Genomic DNA, 23,034 nt, shown 5'->3' with positions numbered 1-23,034 from the left:
TTCACAATAATAAACAAGGTTGGGGGAACATCAGGAGCATGTCTAAGGAACCAAATATGCAACCAACAAGGTTAAGGGAACCATATGTGAACGGCAAGGGAACAAACATGACATGAACAGGAATAAAGTGACGGTGAGAGAACAATAAGGGAATGGAATGGGAACTACACATATAACATTCTAGGAACGAAAATTAAACTTTCCTGCCAACCAAGTGAGAACGGAAAAATAACCAAACATGACTCTCTGGAGACGTACCCAGAACTAAACTGGAACCAAGGGCTTGTGTTCCAGGAACCTTCGTAGAACTAAAAATTGTTAGAAGGGGTAGAGTGATATTTCGGAAATTTGTACACAAACCTTTTGCAATTTGTCGATATCTCAGCGTCGGTCAGGGAAACCGCTTCTACTCCATTTTTGCATTTTTCGCCGAGCTGTGATCAACTTGTTGTTGACCGCTGCTCTCTTGTGGCGGTTTCCGCGTACTGCAGGACGTTTGGAAATGACACGCAGGATGTTTTTGAGATGGATTTTTTTTTGTGTCAGCGTGGAGAGGGCTTTGAATTTGATGCATCATAGATGATGCATCCGGCGCGATAGGGTTAACACCATTGACGGTAACACCGTTGACATTTCAGCCATGTTTATGGTGTTGTGCTAACTGAGGACCTCAGAAGTTCCACCACAACACCTTAACCCTGTGAAACCTGAACCATGAAAGCAATGAGAGAAAATTCTAATGTTTTGGAATTTGCTTCAATATTGGTCCCTTATAAGAAATGTAAAAAAAAAAAAAAAAAAAAAAAAACAAAATTTTGTTAAGGTCACTGAGATATTTAATGCATCATATATGATGCATCAGGCTTTTAATGAATGAAAATTCCAATTTCATGACCATTGAAAAATGACTTTTAATGCATTTACAACTTTTTTTAATTTAAAAAAGTTGTCAGACAATTTAATTTGAGGATTATCTTTAAATATTTAGTGAGATCCTGCCATTTTTTAAGCCTATCCTTGTTTTAGCAGGACCATATTTTACATTTCCCACAGCCTGGTTGGGTAATTTTTTTAAATCTATGTAAAAACATAGCTGATCGAATGCTTAACAACCTATTTATGAGTGTAATATAGATCATTATTCATTTTTGATGTGTAATTTGAATATATGGGTCCATTACTACAATTGGACCATTTCTCCATTCACTTCAATGCATTTTTACGAGATCATAATTTCAACATTTTGCATTACATTTTCAAAATCGCAAGTAAAATCTGTTTCTTAAGGCAATATCTTTGTCTTGAAGTAAAACAACTTGTGTGTTTTGTTAAACGATCGTCGTGGTATGCTTTGTAAGTTTCCCTATGGAGCAAATGCATTGATGGCTGACTTCCTGCCACCGCCGGATGGTGCTTATATGTTTCATCAGTTTTAGCACGATCTCTCTGCAACACGGTGTAAAAATATAAACTCTTCCTTGATTAATTGCACAAAGCAAGTGTTCAAATTAAAGGATGTAGAGTTATATTTCGGAAATTTGTACACAAACCTTTTGCAATTTGACGATATCTCAGCGTCGGTCAGGGAAACCGCTTCTACTCCATTTTTGCATTTTTCGCTGAGCTGTGATCAACTTGTTGTTGACCGCTGCTCTCTTGTGGCGGTTTCTGTGTACTGCAGGACGTTTGGAAATGACACGCAGGATGTTTTTGAGATGGATTTTTTTTGTGTCAGCGTGGAGAGGGCTTTGAATTTGATGCATCATTTATGATGCATCCGGCGCGATAGGGTTAATCAATTCATGCATCTGTATGCTTTATCTGTGTTTTTCTACATGTGATTTCTAATTCAGATTCTTATGAATATGTTGATAACACAGTTGACAGGCAATTTTCCCGCTATGAGAACATGAAAAAGAATGGATTAAATTATGGAAGGATGGAGCTCAAAACTTACCAAAAAGTCTTCCCATATCCTGCCAAAGAGGTTATGACATCACGTGATGTTATTCGTGTGGCCTAAGACTAAACCATTACTGATTTATGGAGGGGGTTTCAGACCGTGACACGGTCAAAGGATAGTTCCGGCGTAAAATGAAAGTTACACCATCGATTTCCCATGCCACATAATGTATCTAATGATGAGCCATTCCGGGCAATGCCACGCCGTTATGGAGTTATCTTATTTTAAGCTTTTTACAAACTTACAAAAATGCATCACGGCGGGGCCAATTTGTAAATATTATTTTCTGATGTTTCTCCGCTATAAACAACCCCAAAAACGCACTTCATGACAAAGGTCTTGTCAATCAAACCGAGGCACAGAGAAGATCATCGGACCACACAGTCTTTCACTGGCCAGTGTTTTCAGAGTTGTCTCACTGTTGCAACTTGACCCGGATGCAGGCTACTCAATCAGGTGGCTAGGTAGGCTAAACATGGTCCGCGGTTCTTACACCGGCTGCGGCCGTAAAATGAAAAGCTGGAACCCCGACCGTTTTCACCGACTGCCACTGTCTAAACCAGCCATATTACGGGAATGGCTAATAGCATTAGAAGGGGACGAAACTGACATAAAAACCCGGAGGGATCGCGACTACCGTGTGTGCAGGCAGCAGATTTGAAGAGTTGTATGGAGAGTACAGGTAGGCAGATTACTCTTACAAAGTAATTGCAACACGGTATAATATAACATGGATTCAACTTTGTAATAACACACCACTGGTGGTGTACTTACATCTGTAAGAGCACTTCTAGTACGACTTTATAAAATTCCTCCAGCCCTCCTCCGTTGCGTAATGGTCCACCATCTGACCCCGCGCGCCCTCGTCAATTAGAGTCTACTTCACTGAAACTACTCTAGCATGCTTGACATCAACCACCTCGAATGCCTCAGGTCGCACAATTTCACTTGCCATCCCGCGCTAGTTTGTTTTGACAGTTTATTTATCTCCTGGGCTACATTTACTGCACCTGTATGCCTTCCCAAAACAGAGTGCTTGCTGGCAAAGACGCGCGGTGTTGCAACCAGTTTCACAGATTCACAGACAGTCAAGATTCATGAGCCAGACACATTTACACATGTTTCTCTCTCTTCAAACATACAGTGAGTCCAATAAGTATTTGATCCCTTGCTGATTTTGTTGGTTTGCCTACTAACAAAGACATGATCAGTCAATAAATGTTATGATAATATGTATTCTAATATGGAGAGACAGAATATCAAAAAGAAAATCCAGAAATTAACTTAAGAGAATATATATTAATTTATTTCCATTTCATCGAGCAAAATAAGTATTTGATCCCCTGCCAATTTATAACAGTTCCGGGCCTACAGACCAGATGGGCACTTCCGATCAACTTGTCATCTGAATTAAACACACCTGTACATACTAACATGCATAAAAGACACATTGAATCAGCAGAATCAGTCCATAGTATGAGTGAATCAGTCACACTCCTACCTCACCAGCATGGGAAAGACCAAAGAGCGGTCAAATGATATCAGGGACAAGATTTTAGACCTGAACAAAGACTAAATGGGCTGCAAACCCACAAGAAAGAGACGGGTATTAATGACCCAACTGTTGATGCATTTCTTCCACAATGTGAGGAATACAAAATGACAAGCCATCAGCCTGTCTGGGGTTCTATACAGGATTTTTTTTTTTAGGGATTTCATAATCATGAGAACAGAAAGAAAGCACCCTAGACCTGTACGGGATGAACTAGGCCAGTGGTTCCCAACCTATGGGTCGGGACCCACCTCCTGGGTTACCAAAGATCCACAGGGGGTCGCGGAGCCCTCTTGATTTTAAGGGGTTTCATTTTAAATATATATAGCCCATGTTGAATAAAAGACAAAGCATTTAACTAATAAATTGTAAGTGCTACATTAAACATTTATTCTATATTTGACCAAAGACGAATTGAGGAATAAAATAACTAAAATTAGTTTTCGCAGGAAACAGAGGGCATCTTGTGACTCCGTCTCGTGCGGGCGCTCGCGTGGTTGGGTCACCAAAGCTTACAATAGTCAGAACTTTCTTTTAAGAAAAAGGTTGGGAACCACTGAACTAGGCAATGATATCAAAACTACTGGGACCAAATCACTGAGAAAACTACTGGTAATACTTAATGCCACAGAGGTTTAAAATCCTGTAGTGCACACACGGTACCTCTACATCAAAAGGAACCTGTGCAGTCCCACCTGAGGTTTGCCAACGGACATCAGACTGGTTTAGGATATGATAAGGAGGTGCTGTAGTCAGATGAAACCAAAATCAAACTGTTTGGCATTAACACAATTCAATGTGTTTTGAGAAAGAGAACTGCTGTCTATGATCCCAAGTACACCCTCCTCACCATCATGCATGAAAGTGGTATTATTATGGTTTGAGGGTGTTTGTCTGGCCAAGGCACAGGAAAACGTCACATCGTCAACGAATGGATGAAGGGAGACATGTAATGTGCAATCCTGAGTGCAAACGTCCTTCCCTCCACCACTACACTGAAGGGTGGGCCATTTTTGGATCTCCCAACATGACAATAATACACAACATACAGTCAAAGCAACGAAGGAGTGGCTCAATAAGAAGCATATTAAAGTCTCCAAATATTAACCCTATAGTAATTCTATGGAGAGAACTGAACCTCCCATTTGCCAAGCTACAGCCACAAACTATTAATGTTTTAGAGATAATGTGCAAAGAAAAATGGGAGCAAATCTTTTCTACTATATGCACAAACATTGTCATCAACTAAAAGAAGCATCTGACCTCAGTGCTAGACAACTAGGGCTTTGCCACAAAGCATTTTATCTTCTTTAGCTAGAGGGGTCAAATACTTATTTGCCTAAATTAAATACAAATAAATTGTAATATATTATTTTAAGTTCTTTTCTGGAATTTCTTTTTGATATTCTGCCTCTCCATGTTTGAATACATATTATCATAAATGTATAGACTGATCATGTCTTTATTAGTGGGAAAACCGGCAAAATCAGCAAGGGATCAAATACATATTGGACTCACTGTACCTCCAAAGCCATGCGCCTTTTTGACACAGCATTCCTCTTTAGACGGTTTCGTTCAGGTGTTCCATCTCCCTAACTCTTCTTGTAGCCTAGTCATCATCCTCGAAATGCTCCCTCCACACATGGTAGTCGCGATCCCTCTGGGTTTTTATGTCAGTTTCGTCCACTTCTGATGCTATGTATTCAGTTCATTGTGTCTAACTGTTTAACTTAAACACTTAGGGGTTTATTTTGCCTTAAGACATGTACAAGTTTTTATCTTTTACCTAACTTTTTACCTAAAACTTTTACATGTCTTAAGGCAACAGAAAACCCTAAGCACTTCTAATGCTATTAATCCCGTAATATGGCTGGTTTTGACATTTCTGCCCTACAAAGCAAAAAGGCAGTAACTGCATTGCTGGTTAAGATGAGTTACTATGACTTTAATGTCATATATCGTCGGCTTGCTACCAAAACCGCCTAAGTCCGATTTTGGGGTTTTCGGAAAACAGGGAAAAACTAGGCACCAAAGGGGGCGCCAAACATCAGTGGCGGTTCTAGGAAATCTGAGACCCTGGGCAAAGAGCAATTGTGAGTCCCCCCTAATCATTTTGGTCAAAGGAGATTTTTGCAGAACTCCCCTTTTTTACTCCCCTACCACATCTGCATCATCCTGTCATCATGTGTGTGTCATTGGTCCACTACAAACAGTACCAAGATGTTAATTTATTTTCTTCATTTATTTTGAGTGAAGCTGAAAGTCAAACATGAAATGGCTCCTAAGGAAAACAAAACACTTTAAAATAAATTATTTGAAGCAGCAAAACAAGAACAATGCACTGCACATTATTTTGATAGTTATACTATTCTTTTTTATTTTTATTCCAAACTTTGATCCTGGATATGGTGAATGATTGAAATATTTTTGTAGACCTTGTAACAATCTAGCATGCTATGTATTAAGATCATTATGTCTAACTGTTTAACTTAAACACTTAAGGGTTTCTTTTGCCTTAAGACATGTAAATCTAGCATGCTGGTATATATCATGTCTACCAGCAGATTTATTTTACTTTCTAGCACTTTCAGTCACATTAGTTTTCAATGAAACATTATTTGCATTTTCATCCAAAGTATAACTCTTTTTGTCATTGTGCCAGAGCAATTGCCACAATGGTAATGCATACATTGCTCATATCAGGTCAGACACCGACTGCATTGCCACACAGAGTAAGCCATGCAGTGACGCCCAATCTCCATGTTGAGGTCCCATCAGTCATGGAGGAGGATGAAGGGGTGGGGCACTTCTTTGGTCCTTGTACCTCCTCACGAACTGTCTCCTCCTTGTTTATCATCTTAACTTCTGCTCTTTTCCATGCTCATAGAACTGCCCCACCCTCCCAACCTTGCCCATGACCGAGGTAACCTGGTCATAGAACTGTGCCCCGCCCACTTCAACACCATGACCGTGCCATTCAGAATATGATATAGAGGCACTACTGGATACCTTACACATTGGACTTGGTCATCCTATTGTGTATGCAATAATGCATTGCACTAGTGACATCAGCCCATTGCTATTCAAAATCTACATTATGAAAAATTACAATAGGATACAATATATCAGATTGCTATAAGACAATGCAGTCTATGGCAGTCTTCTATAAATCTGTGATAACATCAAATAAAGTACATGATTAACGATTGCCGAATTCGTGTCAAGGTTACAACTATTAATTAATGTAGGGCTACAACCATTGTGTGATAAGATTATCTCAGACAGATGTCTAAGGATGAAGTTTTAAAACATGGCCCTTGTCTTTGAAGAGAGAGAGAGAGAGAGAGAGAGAGAGAGAGAGAGAGAGAGTCAGAAAAAAAACTCTCAACAGATGTAAATAAAAGGCTTCTTGCATCAAAAATGGCTAAGTCAAGTTACCCAAGTAATTCACATTGGCAGAACAATTGTGCACAGGGCCCCAGGATGAATAGATAGGGCCCCCATACCACCTGCCAAGATCAAAATAGGGCCCCTACCCCTGCCACCTGCAGGAGGGCCCTAGGCCTACAGGCGAATGCCCTCCTTGTCCTCCCTATAGCTACGTCCCTGGTCATTCATTTTCTCATAGGCAGTGTGTGACTTTATACATACAGATTTTTGACTCTGGTGACTGTTGTGATTGATCAATGAACCTGGCAGAAAGGCAGGGTGATGCAGCTGTGGTAGGGGAGTAAGTTTATGCAAAAATCTCATTTCGACCAAATTCGGACTTAGGCGGTTTTGGTAGCAAGCCGACGATATATCAAAGTCTAAAGTTAAATAAAACGATTGGTGTGCAAAAGGTAGTAATATAAAGTAACAAAACTGTCACATGCCAATAATCTCCCAAAAACCACTTATACTGGATTGCAGAGCTCTGCGCAGTTACTGCCTTTTTGCTTTGTAGGGCAGAGTGGCAGTCGGTGAAAACGGTCGGGGTTCCAGCTTTTCATTTCACGGCCGCAGCCGGTGTAAGAACCGCGGACCATGTTTAGCCTACCTAGCCACCTGATTGAGTAGCCTGCATCCTGGTCAGAGAGTTGCAACAGTGAGACACCTCTGAAAACACTGGCCGTTGTGTGGTCCGATGATCTTCTCTGTGCCTCGGTTTGATTGACGAGACCTTTGTGATGAAGTGTGTAGCGTTTTTGAGGTTGTTTATAGCGGGGAAACATCAGAAAATAATATTTACAAATTGGCCCAGCCGTGATGCATTGGCCGCGTTTTTCACCAAAAAGCTTAAAATAAGCTAACTCCATAACGGCGCAGCATTGCCCGGAATGGCTCATAATTAGATACATTATGTGGCATGGGAAATCGATGGTGAAACTTTCATTTTACGCCGGAACTATCCTTTAGCACAGTTTTCGTGGACACACACAAAATGGCAAATTTCATGTATAATGGAAAGGACAGTGGTCTTTCTGACAGTTTTGTCATATTGTGATGATTACTGTGAATTAACATTTCGTCGGCTTGCTACCAAAACCGCCTAAGTCCGATTTTGGGGTTTTCGGAAAACAGGGAAAAACTAAGCACCAAAGGGGGCGCCAAACATCAGTGGTGGTTCTAGGAAATCTGAGACCCTGGGCAAAGAGCTATTGTGAGTCCCCCCTAATAATTTTGGTCAAAGGAGATTTTTGCAGAACTCCCCTTTTTTACTCCCCTACCACATCTGCATCATGTCTGTGTCATTGGTCCACTACAAACAGTATCAAGATGTTAATTTATTTTCTTTATTTATTTTGAGTGAAGCTGCAAGTCAAGCATGAAATGGCTCCTAAGGACAACAAAACACTTTAAAATAAATTATTTGAAGCAGCAAAACAAGAACAATTCACTGCACATTATTTTGATAGTTATACTATACTTTTTATTTTTATTCCAAACTTTAATCCTGGATATGGTGAATGGTTGACATATTTTTGTAGACCTTGTAACAATCTAGCATGCTATGTATTAAGTTCATTGTGTCTAACTGTTTAACTTGAACACTTAGGGGTTTCTTTTGCCTTAAGACATGTAAATCTAGCATGCTGGTAAATCTCAAGTCTACGGACATATTTTCACAAATGTCTTTTACTTTCTAGTGCTTTCAGTCATTTTAGCTTTCAATGAAACATTATTTGCATTCTCATCCAAAGTTTAACTCTTTTTTTCATTGCACCAGAGCAATTGCCACAATACATACATTTCTCGTATCAGGGCAGAACCCGACTGCAGTGCCACACAGAGTCAGCCATGCAGTGACGCCCAACCTCCATGTTGAGGTCCCATCAGTCATGGAGGTGGATGAAGGGGTGGGGCACTTCTTTGGTCCTTGTACCTCCTCACGAACTGTCTCCTCCTTGTTTATCATCTTTGCTTAACCTCTGCTCTTCTCCATGCTCATAGAACTGCCCCACCCTCCCAACCTTGCCCATGACCGAGGTAACCTGGTCATAGAACTGTGCCCCGCCCACTTCAACACCATGACCGTGGCATTCAGAATATGATATAGAACCACTACTGGATACTTTACACATTGGAGTTGGTCATCCTGCTGCGTATGCAATACTTCATTACACTAGTGATATCAGCCAGAATGCTGTTCAAAATCCACATTATGAAAAATTATATAAGGATATGATATAACAGATTGTCATGAGATGATGCAGTCCATGGCAGTCTTCTATAAATCTGTGATAATATCAAATAAAGTACATAATTAATAATTGCCTCATTCGTTTCAAGGCTACAACTATTAATGTAGGGCTACAACCATTGTGTGATAAGATTATCTCAGACAGATGTCTAAGGATGAAGTTTTAAAACATGGCAATTGTCTATGAAGAGAGAGAGAGAGACTGAGAAAAAAACTCTCAACAAATGTAAATAAACGCCTTCTTGCATCAAAAATGGCTAAGTAAAGTTACCCAAGTCATTCACATTGGCAGAACAATTGTGCACAGGGCCCCAGGATGAATAGATAGGGCCCCCATACCATCTGCCAAGGTCATAATAGGGCCCCTACCCCTGCCACCTGCAGGAGGGCCCTAGGCCTACAGGCAAATGCCCTCCTTGTCCTCCCTATAGCTACGTCCCTTGTCATTCATTTTCTCATAGGCAGTGTGTGACTTTATACATACAGATTTTTGACTCTGGTGACTGTTGTGATTGATCAATGACCCTGGCAGAAAGGCAGGGTGATGCAGCTGTGGTAGGGGAGTACATTTATGCAAAAATCTCATTTCGACCAAATTCGGACTTAGGCGGTTTTGGTAGCAAGCCGACGATTTGCAATCGTCTTGGGCAAAACAAGTTTCTTTACATGCTAATATGAAGACTGAATCTGACATTTGGAAAACAGTACGGCATGAAAACGCCCAAAATCAGTATTTAATATTCATTCTTGCTGAGGGAAATGATGCCATGTCTACACTTTCTGTATTGTATGAAAGATAAATGTGTGCTAATGTCCAAAACATCATTGGATGCAGTTAATAGTTAGTGGAATCGGCAAATAAAATCCATGGACTTAATCGTAGAATCACTCATAGACAACCACACGCCCACGAGCACACTCAGGCACACACGCGCACACGCACACGCACGCACACACACACACACACACACACACACACACACACACACACACACACACACACACACACACACACACACACACACACACACACACACAAAGTAACAATATACCGTAGGGTTCCATCTCAACTTTCTCTCAACATTCTATTCTTAACGAGCAGCTGCTCTGTAGTTCTAGAAGTCTATTGTTCAGCTCTTCAATGCAATGTAATATTGTCTTGATGTAATGCTTTTCATAAGCAGCTGCTTGGCCCAATGATAATAGTCCTGCATCAGCAATATGGAGGTTGGGAGTTCGAATCCCACTTGGACTCATGTTGATTTTCAAAATTATATCATATGCAGTGTTCCTTAGCCAACTTAAAATCCCATGTATGTCATTTACCATATCCCCAAAACGCAGAGCTACAACACTTTCAAGGTGGCTCAATCCAAGATGGCTGAATTGTTTGGCCCATAACTTCTGACTGGATTTTTTCCCAACATTTCTTTTAGCTTTGTTTTCTCAAAAGTAGTTTGTTTTTCATTTAGGGATAGAGATATCAAAAGATAACTGCTCATCTCTGCCCCCAAAGGCAAGCCCGCTTCCAGCATTTTCTGTGAGAATGCATTTCTAGTTGCTTTTCATGTTTGTTCCCTCATCGTTCTCATATGGTTCCCATAACCTTGTTGGTTACATTATAGGTCTGGTCATGTCTGGTTCCCTAGACGTGCTACTGATGTTCCCCCAACCTTGCATTGCATGCATGGCAACTGTTTACTTCAAGTAATGATGAATGTCCACCCGATTAAATCACATACGATCACATATCAGTAACAGGGCTGGGTTCAAAAGATCGAATCGATTCACATTCAAAAAGGGCAATGTCGATTCACAACTTTGTGGATCGATCTTTTGAAGATCATTATAGGCGCTATTTTGTCAACCACATCCTGGAGCTCTCTTCCAAAATTCCCCAATTTTTTCTCACATACCTTGTGGGCATCAAAAGCTGAGATATTTAGGATTCATAACCGGTCTTAGAATTCTATGCATAAATGGGTTGAAGCAATACAAAAGATCGATATCGAATCGAATCGGATCGTGGATCGAATCGGATCGTAGCCTTCTGGATCGGAATCGAATCGATCCAGGAAATTTGGATCGATTCCCAGCCCTAATCAGTAACAGGATTTACTCCAAATTGAATCATGTACATTTAAAATCAAACATTTTTTAAAAATCAACATGATTACCTTTTTAATTCATGTATCTAAGGTTTGCCTGTGCACACAACATCACAAAAAAGATGATGAAGTGGTGAGTGATTGAAGCATTTTGAGTACTTGTTACACCTTTGCCGGAGACAAGCAGCCCCATCAGCCCACCAACCTGTATCAGCACCTGGCCACACCTAATTACTAAGGGCTGGTCATAATTCCATTATTGCTTGCACCTGTCAAATTCCTATTCACTCTGGTCACATAGTATTCTTGAGCCTGTATATAAACCTGGACTGTCAGAGTGCTTTAGTTGTTTGCCTGCCTGCCTGATGGATGGTTATCATGGCACAGCATAGCACTTGCTTGCCTACTTTGTAGGTGTGCTTTGCAAGCCAGCTAATAACACTTTTGGCTTATGGCATTTGTTAGCTTGCTAGCTACATTGTGTGCCTTGCTTTGTGAGAGCCAGTAACAGCAGTTGTTACCTTGCTTGCTCCATTGTGCACTTGATGTAGAAGAGGTTCTTTACATTCCACATTAAGGACATTGGATATTAATCTTCACTAAAATGTGTTCATACAACTCAACTGACTTCCTCAATTTCATTGTGGTACAGTGTACAGTCGGTCCCCCTACAATGCACACCCTTTACCGAGGTAATGCCACGTCATCCACCTCGGTACGTACCGGGCCTAGCTGCAGTGTACCCAAACAACCGCCGGGTGGCACTTGGGAGCGCTTGGAATGTTTTAGACGATGCTGACGGCATATTAATATATGCTCATATTCACCAGCACGCACCGATTCAGCGGATAACAACATGCCTATAAATTGTGTGAGAACACCTCCAGGAAGTAGGAAGAGTCATAAAAAGAATAGCCTAAATAATGTAATGAATTTTCTTTTTTTTTTTTAAATGATGATCGGATGAATTGCATTAATGTGCAAGCTCTGACAAAATGTAAATTGAGTGTAGCCAGAAGCCATACCGATTATCGCATCGCAAGATTTGAAACGTCTAATATTGCAACTTCAGACTTGTTGTCTGGATGTGGATACTTATTCGTTTGGTAAAAATTACTGAGAGTGCAATACACCTCACCGCAGTAACCTAACAGCGCTTCGTTTGAGCGTGTAAGCGTTGGCTATTTATCTCACATCGCCAACAGCTGGGGCGATAACCTAACCTACACTTCCCTAATGAATTTAATGTTGTCACATTGGCAAAAATTAGCGAGCGACTGATATTGCTGTTTTCGTGCTCAAATTAAGTGTAACCAACTGTCGGGTTATGTGTCGCAGGTGAGAAAGTGCGCATTTTTCCAGCGACACCTCTCCTTGTTACCAAATACCCTGGAGAGTACTGTACACCACAAATACGCCAAGACACAAATATTGAGTTTTAAAATAATATTTATTAACTAACAGAAATCTAAAAGAGTCCCGGGGCACCCCAAATCTATACAAGTCCGAAATTCCAAATTTCCTTGGAGATCCCCCCCACAGTCATCCGTTCCGAAGGAGGCGGAGGAGCGGTGGCCAGGTGTCCATCCATTGCGAGGCTGGGGAGACAGGAAGAGCTTGGTGACAGTAGGCTTGATTCCATAGGCAGTCCAAATGACACTCACTTCCATAATTAAGTAGGCTATGCAGGTAATCGCTGCACTTATTCCACGTGATTTACAACACTGCACTCGCTAGTCTAGGTTAAACGTTAGGGGTGAAGTTGCTCAGCACTCGCACACGGCACGGCTCACTGCAATGTGTGCTGCGATTCACCTGGGTAGGCCAGCGGTGTTAAAAGTGAGTCCAAGTACAACTGGGTTTGGAGAGAGAGAGAGAGAGAGAGAGGGGAAATATATGCTGGGAAATATATGCAATGTCATCTCATAATCATGGAGTTCCTCGTGCGATTTCATCTGGGTCAGTCGTGCACCTTGCGCACCGGGAAAAAAAACTGGTTCATCATATGCATGGCTTAAACTGACTTTAATGTTTGCCAACGTGCTATAGTTTTCCTCTCATAATAGCACCTGGCGACTGTGACCACAGTTAGATGACCTCGCGCGCGTAAACCCATTAAAATATAGGCCTAGCCTAGCCTTCTCAGAGCAATATGAACCAATCAGGTCGGCGTTGCTATTAAGCAAAATACATCCCTGATGTCTACTTAACTAAAATAAGATGCATTTGTCTAATATTTGGAGACATCGCCTTGCTCTTTCTGCGGGGAATTAAGCGCCTCTCTCCCTCGCTCTCTCTCTCTCCCTCTCTCGCCCACACACACACACACACACACACACACACACACACACACACACACACACACACACACACACACACACACACACACACACACACACACACACAGTTTGGAGAGGACGCATTTAAACTGTAACAGTTTAGGCAGTAGGGGAGAGCAGGGACTCATGAAACTCGGGACGAATGAAACACTGCGATTTACTCGAAAACTTTAACATATCCGAAAGTATGAAAAGCCAAAGTTGTCAGGTTTACAGGCAAAAGGGATTTTAGTGTCAGTAGACACTGTCGGGACGAATGAAACACCCGTTTCATCCGTCCCTCTCGCCCATTGACTTAAAGCAGGATCAAAATAAAATGGGAGCACTTGAGATGACTATGTTCCAACTTGTCTTGAGCACCGTCGTAGCGCAACAAATCATTATCGTAAACATAGCCTAGATAATTGGAAATTACAAAAAATAGGCTACATTTTATAGACTTTGGCTAGTTGGCACACTTTTCAGTTCGATTGTCATATCTTTGGCATACATTGCTTTATAACTCCCCAACTAAGATATTCTAAAAGGGTTACATCTCAGCTAAATATTAGACACATGCATCTTTGGTTGATAATTCATTGTTTCCATCTATATGAGATTAAAGAATTGTTGTGAATTTGTGCCAAATTGCCCCAACCCGGGGCAACTTGGCACATGTAGTTGGGGCTTGTTGGCACACATTTAAATTGTATTAAATTATGTCAATGAACATGAAAACTGCTCAATAGTTACTGAATACTGAATATTTAAAATATCATGAGTTACTGTTTAGTAAAATAAAACAACATTGACTGCTTTATGAAGTGAAACATAATCACTACGAATGCACTCCATTGTGGCTACAATTGCAGCTACAATATTGACTATAACTTATATTTAGGCATGTAGGCCTAGACAGTAGCATATGTACATTAAATATACTGTATATATTGCAATCATACTCATATTATTGGTAAATAGTAGTAGAATAAGAATTTTCCACAATAAATCCAATACATTCTTATGGCCATAGAAAGTCAATGGTGTGCCAACTTGCCCCCTACACAACAGGACAGCACTCTTGACTGAAATCATGTTCTCCTGTTAACACCTGACATTACATAATTCCAGTTTTAATATCAAAGTATACCTAGATCCCCTGTCTATCACACAGAATATTTATATGTTTCTATTCCTTACTATTAGCTTTCTAGAACTAATTTAGTGGAAGGTGCCGATTCTTAGTTTGGACATCACAAAAAAGAGAAGTTTCACTCACTGTAAGATTTTATAATCTTGATCACTCTGAATTAGTTGGATTATCTCTATTCAAGATGGGCATCATGTTAGAGTTGGAATTTTGAAGATTGGACCTGTAATGGCCCAGAAAATGAGGGTGTGCCAACTTGCCCCTGTGCCTACTAGCCCCGGTCTCCCCTAGGCTAAGCCGACTCCTCTACCTGTTTGAATTAGTGCAGCCTTACAGGGAGGACGTTAATTTGGCATAGGTCAACTGCAAGAGACTACTAATTTGTGACTTGACGTGATGTGTGAATAATTAGGCTACGATATGCAACAGGCATATTTAGCCGCACTCAGTCATTCATTGGGTGAATGTCCCGACCCTGTGTGTCCGCGTGCATGCATGGGGTGGGGAAAAATACATGAAGCGTGCCATCACCACCCATCCCCCCGGACCCACGAACCCCACTGAAGATCCAAGCAATTGTAGTCTGTCAGTATTTTAGTGTGGGCCCAGGTAGGCTAGTTGAATTCATGGCATGGCCTGGTTATCTCAATAGTGCCAAGAAGATGTTTGCCCTCAGGCTAGTGTGTTCATAAAGCGCATGTTCGATTTGCTGTAATAGGCTACGATCAGTAAGCCTCAACTTGTCTGTCGTGTCTTTTCCTTCTTTCGATATTTTGTAAAATAGGCCCACGTTAAAGCCTAAATACGATAATAGGCCTAAATAAGGCTAATAAAGTAAGCTAAATAAGTTAGGCCTAAATAAAGTTGTTTTAGCCTATGAACTCAGGCAATGCAGAAATTTGCGGAGGGATTTTGGATATCTTGGCCTATAGGCTACCGATGGCTTTATGAACTTCATGACTGGGCTACAAGATAGTCGGGTAAACATATTGACTTGTAGACCACCAACATCTGATGCTGAAGTGGGGGAGGGTGTTTTTTCACTTCAAATGTTCCCCGACACACACACACACACGCTCACACACACACACACACACACACACACACACACACACACACACACACACACACACACACACACACACAGAGAGAGATACGCGCTAATCGCTCTCTCTCTCCGTCTCTCCCTCTCTTTCTCATTGTTGCTATACGTGCATCTGGATAGGTATAGGCAGTGTGGTCACCCAGCACATTTTCATAGAAATGCTGTGGGTTTTTTTTTAATGAAATCTTTATTCAGTTATTTGTGAACAGTCTCTGCGTTTCACTTTCGATGTTGCGTCACCGTGGACAAGTGTCTGCTCGAAAACTTAATGCAAAGCGGCTAAAATGTTCAGAACGTGTTGAACTTTTCAGAACATGAATGTTTGTCTGTGGGGGATGGGTGGGTTACAGCAGTGCAGTGCAGTGCACGGGACTGCACAGCCTTTTGTGACATGTCGTGGCGCGACAGGTTATCCAGCCTCCGAAGGAGTCATAGTTCCCCAGTCATAGGCTACTGTTGGTTCGCATCTCCACCGAAGCAACTGAATTTGCAGTCCTAATCACAGATGATTAGCCACACCTGGTGTAACAGATGTATTGTCATGTGTGCATCACATCCCCAGTTAACCGGAATCCCGTCGATCGCGCACAACAGCGCATTGAAAGGATGAAATGTTCACAAGCACCAATACAAAAAAAAACGTCTTCAACCTATTAGTCCGTAGGCTATCCTGAGGATATCCGTTCCTGATTTGAATAGGTAGTGCAGAAATAATTAACAGACATCACTTAGCCTATAAGTTAGGAGCGGAATTGAGACGGTGAATGCAGGACAGAATAATGAAAACAAAACACCGTCGACTGGCGGTCTTGTTTAGGGATCACGCTTGTGTTATTATCAAATACCCAATGTTACGTGCGCAATTGGCTGACTCTTTCCACTTGTAGCCTAAAACTGAGGGAGGGATCAACATACAATGAGCTACACTGAAGCAGATTACTCTGCTTCGCAAAAAAAAAAAAACAGTGCACCAATAATACCCCCGTCTTCAACCTACTATTTAGGCTACCAGATATATAGGCTAGTAATAGTATTAAGTTGTGCTACCTTGTTTTTTGTGGTAACGACAGTGTAGATCAGGTAATAACCAGCAATAGGGGAAGCGGCATGCGCCAGTTTTAAAGACGGAATGTCGTCGCCAAATGTAAAATCACCTCTCTCATGCTGACATGACGGGGCACTACTTCATTAGGCTACAATGTTGTTCATGTCTGTTTGACTCACACTATACGAGTGGTTCAATTTGTGTTTTTGTGCTCATCGCACAAATGAGACAGACAGGCTTGCTTGATAGGGCTACACAAAGCAAGCGACATCGGTCCACTCAAAATGGTCCGAACTCCGCCGCTTGATTTCATGTCTCCTCAGTCTCTCCATTACGGTTTATTAGCCTACTCTGTTTTGCTATTTTCGTTATTCTTAGCCCTGGCATTACAGATGAAGCAACTGTGATCAGTGAGGTTGTGGAAACGGTTGAATAGGCTATGGTCCTAAATTGGGTTAGGGTTATTGTGGTTGTGGTCTTGTTTAGGGCTCACACTTGTGTTATTATCAAATGCCCTATCAAATGCCCAATGCTAAATAAAACATGCAATTTGCTGACTGTATTTCTACTACTACTAAAACTGGGGGACGGGCAAGGACGTAAGCACAAACAGACCACAGACACAGGCAGACGCTGCTCTGCAAAAGCGGTGCTATACTGCCCCCCGCATTCCGAATGGCCACAGGGTGTAATGATCACGGTACGCTGTCGCGGCCCGGCACGGTAATGAGCAGATTGAAGTTACACCATCTGTACAATTTAGAAAATAAAGTATAGATCTCATACATGTTCTTGTGTCAGGCAGTTCTAAAGAGAGCAGTATGGCAGAGTGGTGCCATGCTCAGGGTATTACAGTCATGGTGGAGGATGGGAGGTGCTTAAGTACCATGATCAGGGTACCTCAATCATGGTGAAGGATAGGGGGGCAGGACATAAAAACACATAATAAACAAGGTTGGGGGAACATCAGGAGCACGTCTGGAGAACCAAATATGTGACCAACAAGGTTAAGGGAACCATATGGGAACGGCGAGGGGACAAACATGACATGAGCAGGAATAACGTGACAGTGAGAGAATGATGGGGGAACGGAATGGGAACCACACATGTAACATTCTGGGAACTAAAATTAAACTTTCCTGCCAACCAAGTGAGAAAAGAAATATAACCAAAATGACTCTCTGGGAACATAATCAAGACTAAAGTGGAACCAAGCGCTTGTGTTCCAGGAACCTTCTTGGAACTAAACATTGTTAGTAGGGAGTGGCCATATTGAATTTTGGAGCAGATTTTAGATGGCTCCGAGCTTTAATCGTTTGCAATAGCTTAGGCCTTCTGCTCTGTAATCCACTGTTAAAAACCCTGACAGGACAATAGACCTAATTTTCCCAGCCATAGACTCTATATTGTGCATTTCAATCATTCATTTCAGGACTGGATGTTGCCAGGTGGCCACCTTAATTTTATGTTTTTATATTGTATTTAATGTTATATGAATATGACTTTAGAGTATAGTGACAAGTGCATGACAATAAGCCGTTCTGGAAAATGGCAGCTATAATAAAGTTTGGACAAAAATTGAGATGGCCACGAGTTTTAATCTCTTCCAATAGGCCTTCTGTTTTGTAATCCACTTCGAAAAGCTTGGCAAGACAACAGGCCTTATTTTCCCAGCCATAGACTCTCTATGTGCAATTCACCCATTATTCTGAGCACTTTCCTTTGGATATTTCACGTTTGCAAACTTTATGTAATTGTTTTGTTTAGTCAACCTTTGTAAACATCTATATAAGATGTAGGACAGAATAGTACTGAAAATGGTTAATCTTTCATGAATATCACCGTATAGTATAGTGTAATAATGCATGAAAACTAGTAATTTCGGAAAATGGTGGCCATATTGAATTTTGGGCAAAAATTGAGATGGCCCCAAGATGTAATCTCTTCTCCCTTCTGGTCAGTTATCCACAGAGAAACTTTGGCAGGATGAGAGGCCTAATTGTTCCTCCTGGTGACCTGCCTATCTGCATGTGTTCATCCTGTGCAAAATTCAAATGCATTTGCATACCCCTCATTGATGATCCTATACTGGTCCACCTGCCAGAGAATCTGGCAATTAGGCATTTATTTTAAGTATAAATTTCTCAATATTTGGTTTTTACCAGAGGGTTAATAACTAACTCTGCTTGGAGTTACTGCAACTCTTTTGGGAGAGTTATACTAACACTCCAGATTGGGACACTTTCATAGTGTTAAACACTCTCAGAGTTGAGTTTAACACTTTTTTGCTGTGTATTTTATTCACAGTTACATTTATTTACAGAGTAAATGTGGGAAGTAGTCCATAAACATCATTTTTGTATATATATATATAGATTTATCAAAGCAAAAATCCCACAAATGTCAAGGTGTATTGAAGCAAAACACAACAATAGTACTGTAATACATCATGTAACGTTGCAATGTGCTGGCACTGATTTTCTTTAAACAGACTTAATAGATGTAAGCTCACAGAGAAATCCTCTGAGGTGTTGGCCCCAGTTCTACAGTCGCCAAACTCCCTTTCAGAACTGGATCTCAGTCACAATGACTTGGAGGATTCTGGAGTTCAGCTTCTTTCTAAAGGACTGTCTAGTCCCCACTGCAGACTGCAGTCATTGAGGTTGGTGACATCAGATTGCGGCAATGATTTCCTTCAAATTGACTTGACGGAAAGGGGGGGGAAACTCTACTAATTAAGAGGTCGCGCGGTACTGATGGAATATGATGTATTGGGATTATGGGATTCATAGTATAATGGGATAATGGGATTTAAAAAGGTTAAGAAGAGAAGTGTTTTAGCCCCGTAACACACACTGTTCCACTAATGTTGTAATAATGACTGGAAAAAACGTAACTACCATCGAACTATACCACCATGGAAGTGTACAGGGCCTTTGGTAATACATTATGACTTGGTCATTTCCATTTTGGTAACAGCTCATATAGCTTATAAGATGCTTATAAGCAGCTTATAACAGGAGCTGTGTAGGCCTATTACTGGGTTAAGCCTGGTTTTGCCTTCTACACTGTGAACCACTATTTTCCTTCCACAATGTGGGCCCCTTAGTACCAATTGATCTTTGTTTTTTTGTTTTTTTGTTGTTTTTTTTTTTTTTTCCAGAAAAAGGCATGAAACAAATAAAGTACAGGCCAAAAGTTTGGACACACCTGTATAGCAGATCCCTTAGTCATTATTACTTGGATTTATTTTGTTCATTAAAATGCAATTGATTTTCAATAAAAAAAATGGCACTTTCATACTGCCCTACAAAGGCAAAGTGCAATAACTACATATTTTGACAAAATCGAGTTTAGATAGAAAATGACTGCCCAATCTGGCAACACTGCTTAAGGCTCTTGGTGATGTCACAGGCATGTTGTTAGGATGTAGCAGGGGTTGTTCACTCACTGAACTAGCTACTAGCCACAACTGGCTAACCCTAATCCATCCTAAGTGCAAAATGAATGGGTGTCAATGTAGTTTTCTACCATTATAAATTGTATGATTTTTTAAAATATTTCTTTTGCCTTCTGCCTGCCCTCAGGGCACTCTGCCTGATGAAGGTCTAAGGACCGGAAGCTTGCAAGTCAAGTAAAGCTTCTTTGCACAAAAATAGACCTGAAGTGTGCGGATTGTCTTCTTTTTTTACATAATGTTTTGCCCTGAAATATTAATATTCAGGTCGAAGCTAGAATAAGACATCATTTGAGTAGCGTTTCCATTATTTTGCGTCACTAGATTATTATATACTGGGTCACAAAGCTCAATGTTTATGAGGCCAAATCCATAAACATTAGCGGAATGCTAGCGAGTACAGGTCGAAATCTTCTTCCCTGCTGTAAAACTACACACCTGAAAGATTTGTCAATACAGCCTATTGTTAAACACCAGCCATAGTGCTTACCAGGACTGTTTTGTTGATGAGATTTGTGACTGGAAATTGCAGTAGCAATGTATTTAGCATATGGACTCCCCTTTCCATTCCATACATTTTCCCACAAGTGGACACTCCATAGGAACTGCAGCATGCATGCAAAGCTAACTGGCTACAATTGGAACCAATCAGACTGAATCTTCTCCCTGTGTTCTAAGTTCTCTGGATGTAGTTGTGTCTAATTAGCAAATAGTGAATGGCTTTGCAATTGTTTCCTTATCTCTAGAAAGAGAGAGAGAGCGCAACTCCACTAATTCGCGTGCAGCGTTATACTGTTAGAATAGAACGTCTTAATAAGGTGCAATATAATATTCTGTGTCTTAGTAAAGTGTAGTGTGGTTCTCGGTTCAATTAGGTCTTTTGTCTTTGCCTTGTACATATTCTAGAATGTGAACCTGGTCCTCTTTGTGCTTAACATTGAAATCTGAAACACAAGTCAGCATGGGACTGAATTATGCAATATAACATAGGACACTTTTTATGTTCATTTATCAATGCAAAGACCCAACAGGTGTCAGGATGAATGTGCAGCATGTCTCATTACAATATGCTTACTCTGTGATGTTTTCTACACAGACTTACTGGTTGTACGCTCACAGACAAATCCTCAGAGGTGTTGACCACCATTCTACAGTCACCAAACTCGTTGACAGAGCTGGACCTGAGCCACAATGAATTGGGAGATTCTGGAGCTCAGCTTCTCTCCAAAGGGTTATGTAGTCCACACTGCAGACTGCAGAAATTAAGGTTAAAGAATTATCAGTGTAATGAGTTTCTTTAGGGATGTTTTCCATGGGGAAATGGCATGAATAATCTTAAAGTTTGCGCACATCAGATGAGCAAGTTCTGTTTGGATTCCTCACTGTTCTGTGATTTGGGATTTTATGTATTGTTTTATTTAGTATCCATCTGTTTGTTTATGTTCTAATGTATGTGTACATTGGCTTTTACGTAATTCTTGCGTCTATGGGCTTTTGTTGTACATGGCTATGTCAACTGAGAATTGCATGGTAACTGAAAGTTATTTTGTCTGATAATTTCTTTCCTCAGTGGATGTTCTTGGATACAAAAATTAAATACTGCCTACTACTGTTTTTTTTATTCAATTACCATATATCTGTGTGATGCGTCAAAATGTATCCATGAAGAATAGAAAAAAACACAACATGTCATTCTGTTTCTACAATTTGCAGGCTCTCTGCATGTCTTATATCAGAGAGGGGTTGCACATTTCTGGCTGCAGCTCTGACTTCAAACCCCTCCCACCTGGAAGAGCTGGATCTAAGCTACAATCATCCTGGACAATCAGGACTGAAGCTTTTGTCTGATAGGCTGGAGGATCCACACTTCCAACTAGAGATACTTAAGTTAGTGCATATTTGCATTTATCTATGCCCAAGCATCAACATGCCATGTTGAGGTACACACTTGAGAATCAACATGATGCAAAAATGTGCCACATGCCTGGTGACAACCACGTTTATTGGTTGGGTCCCTTTGACCTTAAATAACTCCCAAATCTAACCTAATTCTTAAATCTAAGCTCACTAAACATTGTGTTCATTATTTATTCTGCCTAGACCTAAACTCTCCCTAAACATAACCAAACAAAATGTAACTGTGTCACAATAAGATAGTCATCATGATGTCATCAAAAAGAAAATTGTCCTCAAATTTGGTTTTCAAATTTGATTGAAAATGTCAATTGTGTTTCGCAAGTTGGGTCCACTCATTCCTTATGAATGAAGGAGTTGTAAAGGTTATTATTTATTTACAACAAAAGCAACAAAAAGTCATTAAGTGTTGATCTCTTCCTGTCATCTCTGTCTCGCTCCCCTGTCTCTCTGTGTGTGTGTGTGTGTGTGTGTGTGTGTGTGTGTGTGTGTGTGTGTGTGTGTGTGTGTGTGTGTGTGTGTGTGTGTGTGTGTATGTGTGTGTGTGTGTGTGTGTGTGTGCGTGTGTTCTGTCAAAAACAGTACAGATAATTGTGGGCCAATAAGACTAAGACCAGGTCCACAGAAATGTAAGTGTTTACATACTTATTTTTTGCATGATGTTCATTAAGTGTAATGTGTTTTTACATTGCAATTAGGCCTGTTGCAGAATCACCATTGGCACTAATAAAACTTTGAA

General features: G+C 40.7%; 1 pseudogene; it reads left to right on the top strand.

Moving 5' to 3' along the window:
• Nucleotides 1-23,034, top strand: part of LOC134442203 (NACHT, LRR and PYD domains-containing protein 12-like) — a 43,986-nt pseudogene that overhangs the window by 10,843 nt on the left and 10,109 nt on the right.

The sequence above is a fragment of the Engraulis encrasicolus genome, unplaced genomic scaffold (assembly GCF_034702125.1).
Source record: "Engraulis encrasicolus isolate BLACKSEA-1 unplaced genomic scaffold, IST_EnEncr_1.0 scaffold_124_np1212, whole genome shotgun sequence".
Classification (NCBI taxonomy): domain Eukaryota; kingdom Metazoa; phylum Chordata; class Actinopteri; order Clupeiformes; family Engraulidae; genus Engraulis; species Engraulis encrasicolus.
This window is presented reverse-complemented; position numbering and strand designations above follow the sequence as displayed.